This window comes from Mirounga leonina, unplaced genomic scaffold (genome assembly GCF_011800145.1).
Source record: "Mirounga leonina isolate KUSES-001 unplaced genomic scaffold, KU_Mleo_1.0 Mir_95, whole genome shotgun sequence".
In the NCBI taxonomy this organism is placed as follows: Eukaryota; Metazoa; Chordata; class Mammalia; order Carnivora; family Phocidae; genus Mirounga; species Mirounga leonina.
Genome location: NW_023270865.1, coordinates 24,839,748 through 24,850,507, shown reverse-complemented (window position 1 = coordinate 24,850,507; position 10,760 = coordinate 24,839,748). Strand labels below are relative to the sequence as shown.

At 40.0% G+C, this 10,760-nt stretch overlaps 1 pseudogene; it reads left to right on the top strand.

The window, feature by feature from the left end:
* Positions 1-1,894: 1,894 nt before the first annotated feature.
* On the top strand, positions 1,895-2,183 carry LOC118006289 (annotated as a pseudogene).
* The last annotated feature ends 8,577 nt before the right edge of the window (positions 2,184-10,760 follow it).

Below are 10,760 nucleotides of genomic sequence, written 5' to 3'. Positions count from 1 at the left end.
GATATACCTAGTGCCCAAATCTTTCTAAATATGATATCATCTTTTTTTTTTTCAAGTAAGCTCTATGCCCAACATGGGGCTTGAATTCACAACCTAAGATCAAGAGTTGCATGTTGACTGAGCCAGTCAGGTGCCCCCAGTTTCCTCTTTAAAAAGAATCAGGGCTCCTTGGAGAAATGCCTGAGAACCACAAGATGAGCCAGGAACATGGGAACATTTTGCTATAACAGAAAGTATGGAAATGAAAAACCAACGAAAAAGAGATGGGAACATGTTAAAAGGATATAGAACTAGTTTCAAGGACAGCCCGGTGGCTACATCTGGGACAATTTTTGAGCTAAATAAAGATAAACCAGGACAGTAAAGGATTATAACTCATTGAATAAAATAGGAACCCATCAATTCATGCTGATGATAGACAACCAAATAAATGGGGCTGAACAAGGGAGGGTCCTCCCTTACAGTGAAATATAGATTGGTAAGTGTGGAGGGAGTGGTACTGTTGAAAGATCACCATTTTGCAACCATCATAGTAAAGAATGGTTTGAGCAAGAAATAGCAATGATTGCTATATCTAGGGGGAAATGTTTGATGAGGAAGAGGATATTTACTCAATTCTAAACTGTGTTTCCATAAATTGCTCATTAGTTGCAAGGGAAAAATAGTAACTATACAGTGGAGAAACTGGATGACATCTGGATCCATTGACCAACATTAACCAACAGGCCTCTGAAACCAATAATACATTATATGTTGATTAATTGAATGTAAATTAAAAAATGGAAAAAATTTAAAAAAAATTAACCAACAGGGTGCAGACTGACATGGTGTGCTTCCAGATCTGATACTCAGAGAAGAACAAAACATCACTTTTTTGCCCTTCTGGCAGGGGACCCATGACCTGAATCAAGTCAAGAGGAGACACCAGGCAAGTCCGACTGAAGAACATTCTACAAAACAACTGGCTTATTTAAACACATCAATGTCATGAAAGACACAGAAATACTAAAGAACCTTTCCAGATTAAAGAACATTAAAGAAACATGACAATTTAATGCATATGTGATCTTTGGTTAAAGCTGGTACTAGAGGGGGAAAATGCTATAAAGAATTTATTGGTATAGTTGACAAAATTGGAATATGGATTGCAGAGTAGAAAAAAGTATGTATCCAGGTTAGATTTCTTGATTTGAAACTGTGTTGCGGTTATGTAGGAAAATACACTTGTTCTTAAGAACTATACAATGAAGTATTAAGAGTATAACAAAGTCATGAGCTATATAAACTCAAATGGTTCAGAGCAAATAAATAATTACAGAGGGAGAAAAAGAAAATAAATGTGATGAAATCAGAAACAAATGATTATTCTGGATAAAGACAGAATGGGAATTCTCTGTAATTTTGGCAACTTTTTTTTAAAAAGATTTTGTTTATTTATTTACCAGAGAGAGAGAGAGAGCACAAGCAGGGGAGCAAGGAGCCCAATGCGGGACTTGATCTCAGGACCCTGAGATCATGACCTGAGCGAAGGCAGATGCTTAACTGACTGAGCCACCCAGGCATCTTGCAATTTTTCTTTACATTTGAAATTATTAAAAGAAAGTTTAATAATAATAATGCACATAATCGTAGTCATGGGCTTGGTTTTGAATTATTTTATTCTAAACACACGCACACACACACACTTAATTGAGATACATGGAAGTTATTTAGCTGGGGTAGGGGAGTAACAAGAGGGCTATTTTGGGAGTGTATGGGCATGTCCCTCCATTCTTGCTTAATGGAAGAAAGGCAAGGGAGTAGACCATGGTAATGGGTCTCAGAAATGGAAGATGGTGGCTGAGGCTGGAGAGCTGAATATTGAGATTCCTGGGAGGTCAGTTTGCTGTCATACATGGCCCATGGACATAGACATGAAGGTGGTCATAGTAAAATGGAACCTCCAGATTATAAACAATGGAAGGTAGAAGGGACACCATTAGAAACTGCCCAGTAGAAGCTAGCTGCATGAGGGCTACGGGTTTCACAGGGCCGCAGTGAGGCTTGGAGGTACATGGGTGGCTTTGCAAACAACATTTCCTTTGTTGGTGCATTATTGAAAGAATTCAGTGGGCAATTTGCTGCATTTGCGGGAGCTGTAGGGGCTGAATGTTACCTGAAAGAAAGATAAGGAGCATCACTGAAGATAATACCTAGAAGTATCTTAGAGGCTTCGTAACTCTCCTAGAAAAATAAGATTTGTTCGCCGTAGAACAATAACAACAAAAACCCAACGAAATGGAAGATGGTGTAACCTTCTTGTTTATAGCACATTACCTTGTTAGTCTCATTTCCCTTCCTTCTGTTGAAACACAAAGCACGGTGGCCAGTCCCCATGCTGGTACTCGGGCTCCTTTGTTTAAGCCACTAAATCTCATCAGCCAAGGCACCAATATCGTCAGTCTCTTTTTTTCTCAATCTTAATTCCAAACCAAATTCCTGTTGGAAGTTTCGAATTTTAGTTCGTATTTCAATAACCTATATAGGCTCATTTTTCTATCGTGAACAAGCTAACAAAACACCTATTTTTTTGAAGCTAGACCATTTGAAAGCTGCCTGTCAATAAACAAGCCAACAGACCACCGTTGAAGAGGAAACTTTCTCCTATGAACAAGGCGGGGATGCCTGTGGTAACAGGAATAGGACTGTCACAGCCCTCAGGAGTTACGGTTACAGATGGGAACGCATTTTAGAATGGTAGGAGATCTTTGTTTTTTTGTTTTGTTTTTCTTTTTGTTTTTTGCTTTTCTCCCCTGCAGAAAGCTTTTTTTTTTTCTTTCAAAGTTTTATTTAAATTCAAGTTAGTTCACATCCCCTGCAGAAAGCTTTATTGCTTCCATTTGGCCCACAGCATGGGGAGAAGCTCCATGGGGGTTAAAAAGCTACCTAGTGGCAGGGCGCCTGGGTGGCTCAGTGGGTTAAGCATCTGCCTTCCGTTCAGATCATGATCTCAGGGTCCTGGGATTGAGCCCCAGGCTGAGCAGGGAGCCTGCTTCTCCCTCTGCCCCTCCCCCTGTGCTCACTCTCTCTCTCTCTCTCTCTCTCCAACAAATAACTAACTGACTAACTAATTAAATAAATAAATAAAGCTACCTAATGGCTGCAGGGCGAGTCTCGGGCAGAAGCCTGACACCAGGGTGTTGCTACAGGGGCCGCTCAAGAGCTGCCGGCTCCTCGTTGTACTTGGGGATGAGCCTTTCCAAGACACACTCTCCCCGCCCAGCTTGGGGGCCGGCCAGCCTGCGGAAGTGAGTCAGATTATTACCATGTCCTTGAGGACTGTCCCCTCCTCATCTAAGAAGCCGTTCTCCAGGAGTCCTAGAGATGAAGGTCCGCTCGGGCAGAATGCAGGGCCCACCTCAGGTTCTCCTCTAGAACAGAAGTGGCTTCCGTGGTGTCCCGGGTTTTACCCCACCCATCTTGGGATGGCTTCTGCGAGTCCTGGAAGAGGACGTAGCTGCTGCACCGGTTTTGCATCTTTGGGACATACTCAGCTCCCTCACGCTTCTCGGCCAACGCGTGAGAGAAGTGGTGTCCTGCCTCCAGGCCACATCCTTGCGGTGGAAACGGAAGCCCAAAGAGAGGGAGGTGTAGGAGGCTCCCGGATGCATGTCGACCAGGAGGGTTGATGGCAGACCACACCTCGGTGGAAGCATTCTGGTAAATCTGGAAGCTCATGGTTGACCAGCAGTAAGGAGCTAAGCTCAACCTGCAGGGTTGGGTGGTCTGAAGGCAGAAGATGGCCAAGAAGACAGTTCTGAAAGTTGCAACTGGCGGAGAGGTTGGAGGGTGGCCGGAGGCTGGAAGAAAGGGATATCCCTGGGTCTGTTCCATCCAAACACTGCTGAAGCAAGAGACAGGTCCACGGGCCCACTGCACACACTGCCAGTAGGTAATCTTTGACATAGGTGTAAGAAATCCTATGGCTTTACTAACATGACAGGTGGAATACAATTCAACCACGTAAGGCCCGTCCAGAAAGGACTTTTTATATTTATTTATTTATTTATTGCCATAATTTTAAAACTTTATGTTATGGGAACTTTCAAATGTACACCAAAGTAGAGAGAATACTACAATGTATGGATTTATTATATTTAGCTTTGCCTTTGAAACCTTCCACTGGTCTGGCCTTTGTAAAAAGCAAAGCTAACCTATTCATTTTCCTTCCCATCCCCCAACCCTTCTGGGGACAAATAAGTAAAAGTAAAACTTGTAGGACAGACCACAAGGTTGGCTCTAGCTATGATGTGGACTTGGCTAAATGATGTTTGGAGAAGACACTAAGGTTTTAAGGTCATGAGGCACCGGTTAGTACAGTTAGTATGTGAGACAAATGCATCTGCCCAAGAAGAGGCTAATGGAATAAAGAACTTAATGATGCTTTTCGAAGCATGTGTGTTGTTCATCCTCAGGTGGGTATCTGCAGTGCAAGAAGATGGCTAATTTTAGTTGAAACATTCTAGGTTTATGTTACAAGGCTTCCTTTCTTTTATTTTAAAAGCATGTATTTATAATCAAGTATTAACTTTGCCCCCAAAACCAAAAATAGTAGAGGTAAAAAGAAAGGTAAACATATTTCAAGGCCATCTTTATTAAGAAATTTTTTAGGAGGGGCACCTGGGTGTGTCAGTAGGTTAAGCATCTGCCTTCGGCTCAGGTCATGATCCCAGGGTCCTGGGATCAAGTCCTGCATCAGGCTCCCTGCTCAGCCGGGAGTCTGCTTCTCCCTCTCCCTCTACCTCTCCCCCTGGGTTGTATGTGCTCTCTCTCTCTCAAATAAATAAATAAATAAAATCTTAAAAAAAAAAAAAGAAAGAAAGAAACTTTTTGGGAGAATGGTTTAGGTACTCATGTCAAATTTTAGGTCTTAGTTAACCTCAGCTTAATTTTCCTGCCACTGGAGTCTTCTGTTTCCTCAGTGAGTAGTCATTCTAGAGCGCCTTGGGAGAAGTCACTGAAGAAACAGTTCTGAAACGCACAGAAAAAAAGGGACATCAGAGAGTATGTGAGTTGTGTCAGGGGGAAATGGGGACATGAGCTTAAGACATGGAATCTGTCTTACTGAAGTTGCACACAGATGTTTGTACAAGGGGTTTTATTGCACTGTTGGTATAGTGAACATTTAGGAATAAGTTAAATATCCATCATCACAGAACTGATCTAGTGAATTGTTTGCCCATACTGTGAAATACTCTGCAACTATTATAAAACATGAGATAAGGGTAAATGCACTGATATGGGGAGATTCCCAAGACATACTATAAAGAGGAAAAAGCAACTTGTGAAACAATGTGTACAGCATGACCCTTTTATATTAAAAATCTGTATAATGTTATATACATGTGTTACATGTAAATGCATAGAATGGGGACAAGAAGGATGGTCACCAAACCACAGTCCTGGCTAATTTAGAGGAGGGATGTAAAAATGGGGACGAGAATGCAAGGTGACTTTTATATTTTTGCTCACTAGAATTGATTCCTGTTTCGATCTTTTATCATAACGTGTTCATGTTACTTGTGTAATTTCCTTTTTTGTTAAAGATTTATTAATTTATTTGAGGGTGGGGGAGGTGCAGAGGGAGAAGGAGAGAAAGAATCCTCAAGCAGACTCCCCACTGAGCAAGGAGCATGACAAGGGATTCAATTTCACAACTCTGAGATCACGAACTGAGCTGAAATCAAGTCAGATGTTCAACCAACTGAGCCACCCAGGCACCCCATCACTTGTGTAATTTTCAAAAGACCACTTGATGCATTCAATCTTTCCTGAAAACAAGAAGTACTAAATTCATAATGTATGTTGAACCCCTTGTGTGCATAACTCTTTGACATCTGACCTCATCCCCCCTTCAAGAGCTAAAAACAAGAGAGATTAGTTCTGTGACAGTTCCTCAAATTCAGGCTCAGATCACTTAACTGACTTGACTGTTTTTTGGTCCTACCCTCATAATTAAAGGGTTCTCTCCCTGTCTCTCAAGGGCATATCTACTTTCTTCTCTTCTTTACTGCTCCATTGACTTGATTATTTTTCTTAGTCAGGCTCTCCTAACTCTAGTGTCCACTGTGGTTTAACTCCTCCTACTTAAAGTTTCCAGCCTGTAAAATGAGTGTAGGGTCAGCTTTCACTAAATTACTTATTTGGATGAAGGAAGCTGATGAAAGGTTCAGAGTTCTATTGGCAGTTAACAATTCCTCTTGATTACTGGCTTGGTGGTTTATCTCAAGAAGAGGGAAGTCCTTTGAATTAAAGATAGAATAGACTCTGCTCTAAAGGAGATTGAGCCAAGGAAACTCTTCTTAACCTGTGTCTCAGTTATCTATTTCCCATGAGTTGATGGTTCATCTCTGCTCCCCTTATCATCAGCTGGGACAACTCAACTGGAATGATGAAGGATTCACTTTCAAGAAGGCTCACTCACATGGCTGGCATATTGGTGCTCACTTAACTGGGAGCTCAGCCAGGGTTGTGGGCCAGAGGCCTCAGTTCCTTTTTAGGTGTGTCTCAGCACAGGATGCTTGGGTTTCCTCACAGTATGGCAGCCAGATTCCAAGAGCAGTCATCCCAAGAGAACAAAGCAGATGTGCATGATATTTTAATGACCTACCGTCAGAAGTTACATAAGGTAAATTCTACCGTACTCTATTGGTTGAGAGTCTCAAGCCTATTCATGTTCAAGAGAAGGGGGTATAGACTCTATCTCTTGATTGGGACAGATATAGGCCATCCATTGGCCACACCTTGGTTTGAGAGATAGCAGAGTTGATACTGGATCTGAAGTAGAATACAAAAGCAGTGAGGCAAATGTGAAGCATGAGAAACTGATCTTCCCAGATCTCCCTCAATCAGATCTTCTGTAGTTTGGTTGATGACTAATTTTCCAAAACCCACAACAACACTTAACTTCAGATGCAAGTGAAAAAAGAATAACAATTTTTTAAAAACCTAACCAATCATGCAACTCTTCAAAAAAAAAAAATTCAACCAAATTTCAATGTCAAATTTAGGGTTATGTATTACTTACTTATATGTTGACTTATCTAAACTTATCTTTCATAAAGAAGGAGATAGAGAATTATATCCCACTATCTTATTTATTAAGTGCAAGGTAAAAGTTTACTGGGATTTTGAATTAAAGTAGATATAGTTGTTATTAAGATTATGGTGAACATTTATAGAATGTTCAGTGTAGTGGCAGGTGGTAAGAGCGATGTTTGGACTGGCACTGGGGGCAAAGTAAGCAGAGGTGGTTGTAAGTGAACAAATGGACTAAATTTGTGGAATTGGGAAGGAAAAAGAAGAATCCACACCCTATAGAACAGGCAAATAGGCTAATCTGTAGAGATAAAGAATAGATTAGTGATCTCCTAGGACTGGGAGTGAAGTTGGGGAACAGAGGGGAATGACTGCTGGTGGGCAGGTGTTTTGCAGGGAAAGGGGTGATGAAAATGTTTTAAAATTGATTGTGGTGACCGTCGAACTTTATGGTATATGAATTATATTTCAATAGAGCTGATTATTTTGAAAAAGTAAACCTAAAATTGAATATAAATAAAAATACATATATGTGTAGGTTTGAAAAAAAAACAAATGCACCAACTGCATGTTCGCCACTGTGTCCCTGTTCTTTCTCCCAAATCATGCAACACCTTTTGTTAACTTCTTCTGTATCTTTCCAGGGCTTTAAAAATGCATATATAAGCAAATATGAATATATATTCTTTTGTTCTTTTCTATACATAAGACAGCATATTGTATAAACTGTTCTGCTCTTTGTATTTTTTCTTTGTACAACATGTATCAGAGATCTTTCCATATTAGCAGAGAACATCCTCATTCATGTTCACAGTACACAGTCTTCCATTGTGCGGATGGATGTTCTACTGTTTATTTAGCCAGTCTTCTACTGATGAACCTTTGGGTTACTTCTATGTTTTTGTTTTTTTTTAAGATTTTATTTTAGGGGCGCCTGGGTGGCTCAGTTGGTTAAGCGACTGCCTTCGGCTCAGGTCATGATCCTGGAGTCCCGGGATCGAGTCCCACATCAGGCTCCCTGCTCAGCGGGGGGCCTGCTTCTCCCTCTGACCCTCTTCCCTCTCGTGCTCTCTGTCTCTCATTCCCTCTCTCAAATAAATAAATAAAATCTTAAAAAAAAAAAAGATTTTATTTTAGAGAGAGTGAGAGCATTAGTTGGGGGGATGAACAGAGGAGGAGGGAGACGGAGGGGGAAAGAATCTCAAGCAGACTCCATGCTGAGTGCGGAGCCCCATGCAGGGCTCGATCCCCGGACCACAAGATCATGGCCTAAGCCGAAACCAAGAGCCAGATGCCCAACTGACTGAGTCACCCAGGTGCCCCCTTTTGGGTTATTTTTATTTATTTATATTTTTTTGTAAAGATATTATTTATTTATTTGTCAGAGAGAGAGAGAGCACGAACACGGGGAGCGGCAGTCAGAGGGAGAAGCAGGCTCCCCACCGCGCCAAGCAGGATCCCAATGCAGGACTCGATCCCAGGAACCTGGCAGACGCTTAACCGACTGAGCCACCCAGGCATCCCAAAATGGGCAATTTTATATATAACAATGAGGGAGCTAGCTAATTTGCACTGAGCTAAGAAAAAGAGAAGGGTGTTAAATGCAACAAAAGCACAGAGGATTTTTACCTAAACCTGAAGTAAATTCTAAGATAGTTTTGGCCTAAAGCTTCCAATCACAATTAGAGACCCTTATTAAGTCAGGACTGGCCAACTGCTTAACATTTCCTGCCTCATATAGACTAATAATTAAGGATTTAACTTAAAAGTTTAGAAAATTTCCTGATGACCATGGTGAAAAGATATCAAACTTTATTTGGTAAAACCCAAAATCTTGCCTTTCTAGATTTCTAGGAAAAATGAGTAGGCTATTGGAAAAGTTTCAGAAATGTGAATTGTTTGATATCTTGAGAGCTCCTTAAACTATGTAATTCTAGAATTTGTGACAGATTGCTATGTAAGCAAAGAACTAGAATTATTTTTATAGCTTATGTAGTCTCTGTATTCCTTTCATGTTTACAGTATTTGTTTTCTCACTATAAACTTCAATGAAAGTAAATAAAAATGTTTTGTTCTGTATTTGTTTAAAAATTTAAATCCTAGTCCAAATTTATTGGTTTAAAAAATATGAGTATGTTTTATTATCCTGAAAGTATGTTGGTTTTTCATCACCTCCCTATGAGCAAACCTTGTTCAAAACATTTTAACCTAAGAATTAAAAGTACATGTTATAAAAGTAAATTTTAAAAGATCCAAATATTTTTTTCTCAATAATAAAGTATCTTGGGACATGTACCTAGCCAAACCTAATTCAAAAATCCCTAATTTTTGTTACTAACAGGCTTATTGAAATATAATTTACATACCATACAAGTCACCCTTTTAAGATATAACTCAGTGTTTTTTAGTATACTCAGAGTTGTGCAACCACCACCACAACCAATTTTAGAACATTCTCATCACCCCAGAAAGAAACTCTGGATCCATTAACAGTCGCTCCCCATTCCCCACCCCACCCCCACCCCCACCCTCTCTAGCCCTAGGCAATCACTAATCTACTTACCTTCCCTATAGATTTGCTTATTCTGAGCATTTCCTATAAACAGAATTGTGCAAAATGTGGTCTTTTGTGACTGGCTTCTTCTACTTAGCATGTTTTCAGGGTCTTCGTTTATCAGTACCTCATTCCTTTTTTTTTTTTTTTTACCTAGTAATATTTCATAGCATGAATACCCCACATTTTATTCATCCATTCACCAGTTGCTGGATATTTGAGCTGTTTCTACTTTTTCATTACTATGAATAATGCTGCTATGAATATTCATGTGTAAGTTTTTGTGTAAACATATATTTTTATCTAGCTTGGGTATATAAGTCTATGTGGAATTGCTGGATCGTTTGGTAACACTGCTTAAAGCCAAACTGTTTTCTGCGGTAGTGCGCTATTTTACATTCCCGAAAGTACTGTGTGAGGGCTCCAGTTTCTCCACATTGTCAATAGCACTTGTTAATATCTTTTTTATTACAGCCATTCTAGGGGGTGTGAAATGGTGTCTCCTGGTTTTCACTTGCTTTTCCTTGATGATGTGCAGCATCTTTTCATGTGCTTATTAACCATTTCTTTATCTTCTTTGGAAAAATGTCTATTCATATATTTTACCTATTTTTAAATTGAGTTATTTGTGTTTTTATTATTGAGTTGTCAGTTATTTATATATCCTGGATATAAGTCCTTCATTAGATATATGAATTATAAAAATTTTCTCCTATTATATGAATCGTCTTTTTTTTTAAGATTTTATTTTATTTATTCGAGAGAAGAGCACGAACATGAAGAGGGGTGAGGGAGAGAGAGAAGCTGACTCCCCACTGAGCAGGGAGCCCGATGCAGGGCTTGATCCCAGGACCCTGAGATCATGACCTGAGCCGAAGGCAGACGCTTAACCGACTGAGCCACCCAGGCACACCCGCCTTTGTTTTCTTCTAAACATCTTATATTTTTTAGCTCTTACCTTTAGATCTTTGATCCATTCTGAGTTAATTTTTGTATATTATATAAGGTAAGAGTTCATCTTCATTTCATTTTAAGTAATTTTATTTATTTATTTGAGAGAGAGAAAGAGAGCATGTACACATAAGTGGGGGGAGGGGCAGAGGGAGAGAGAATCTTAAGCAGACTCCGT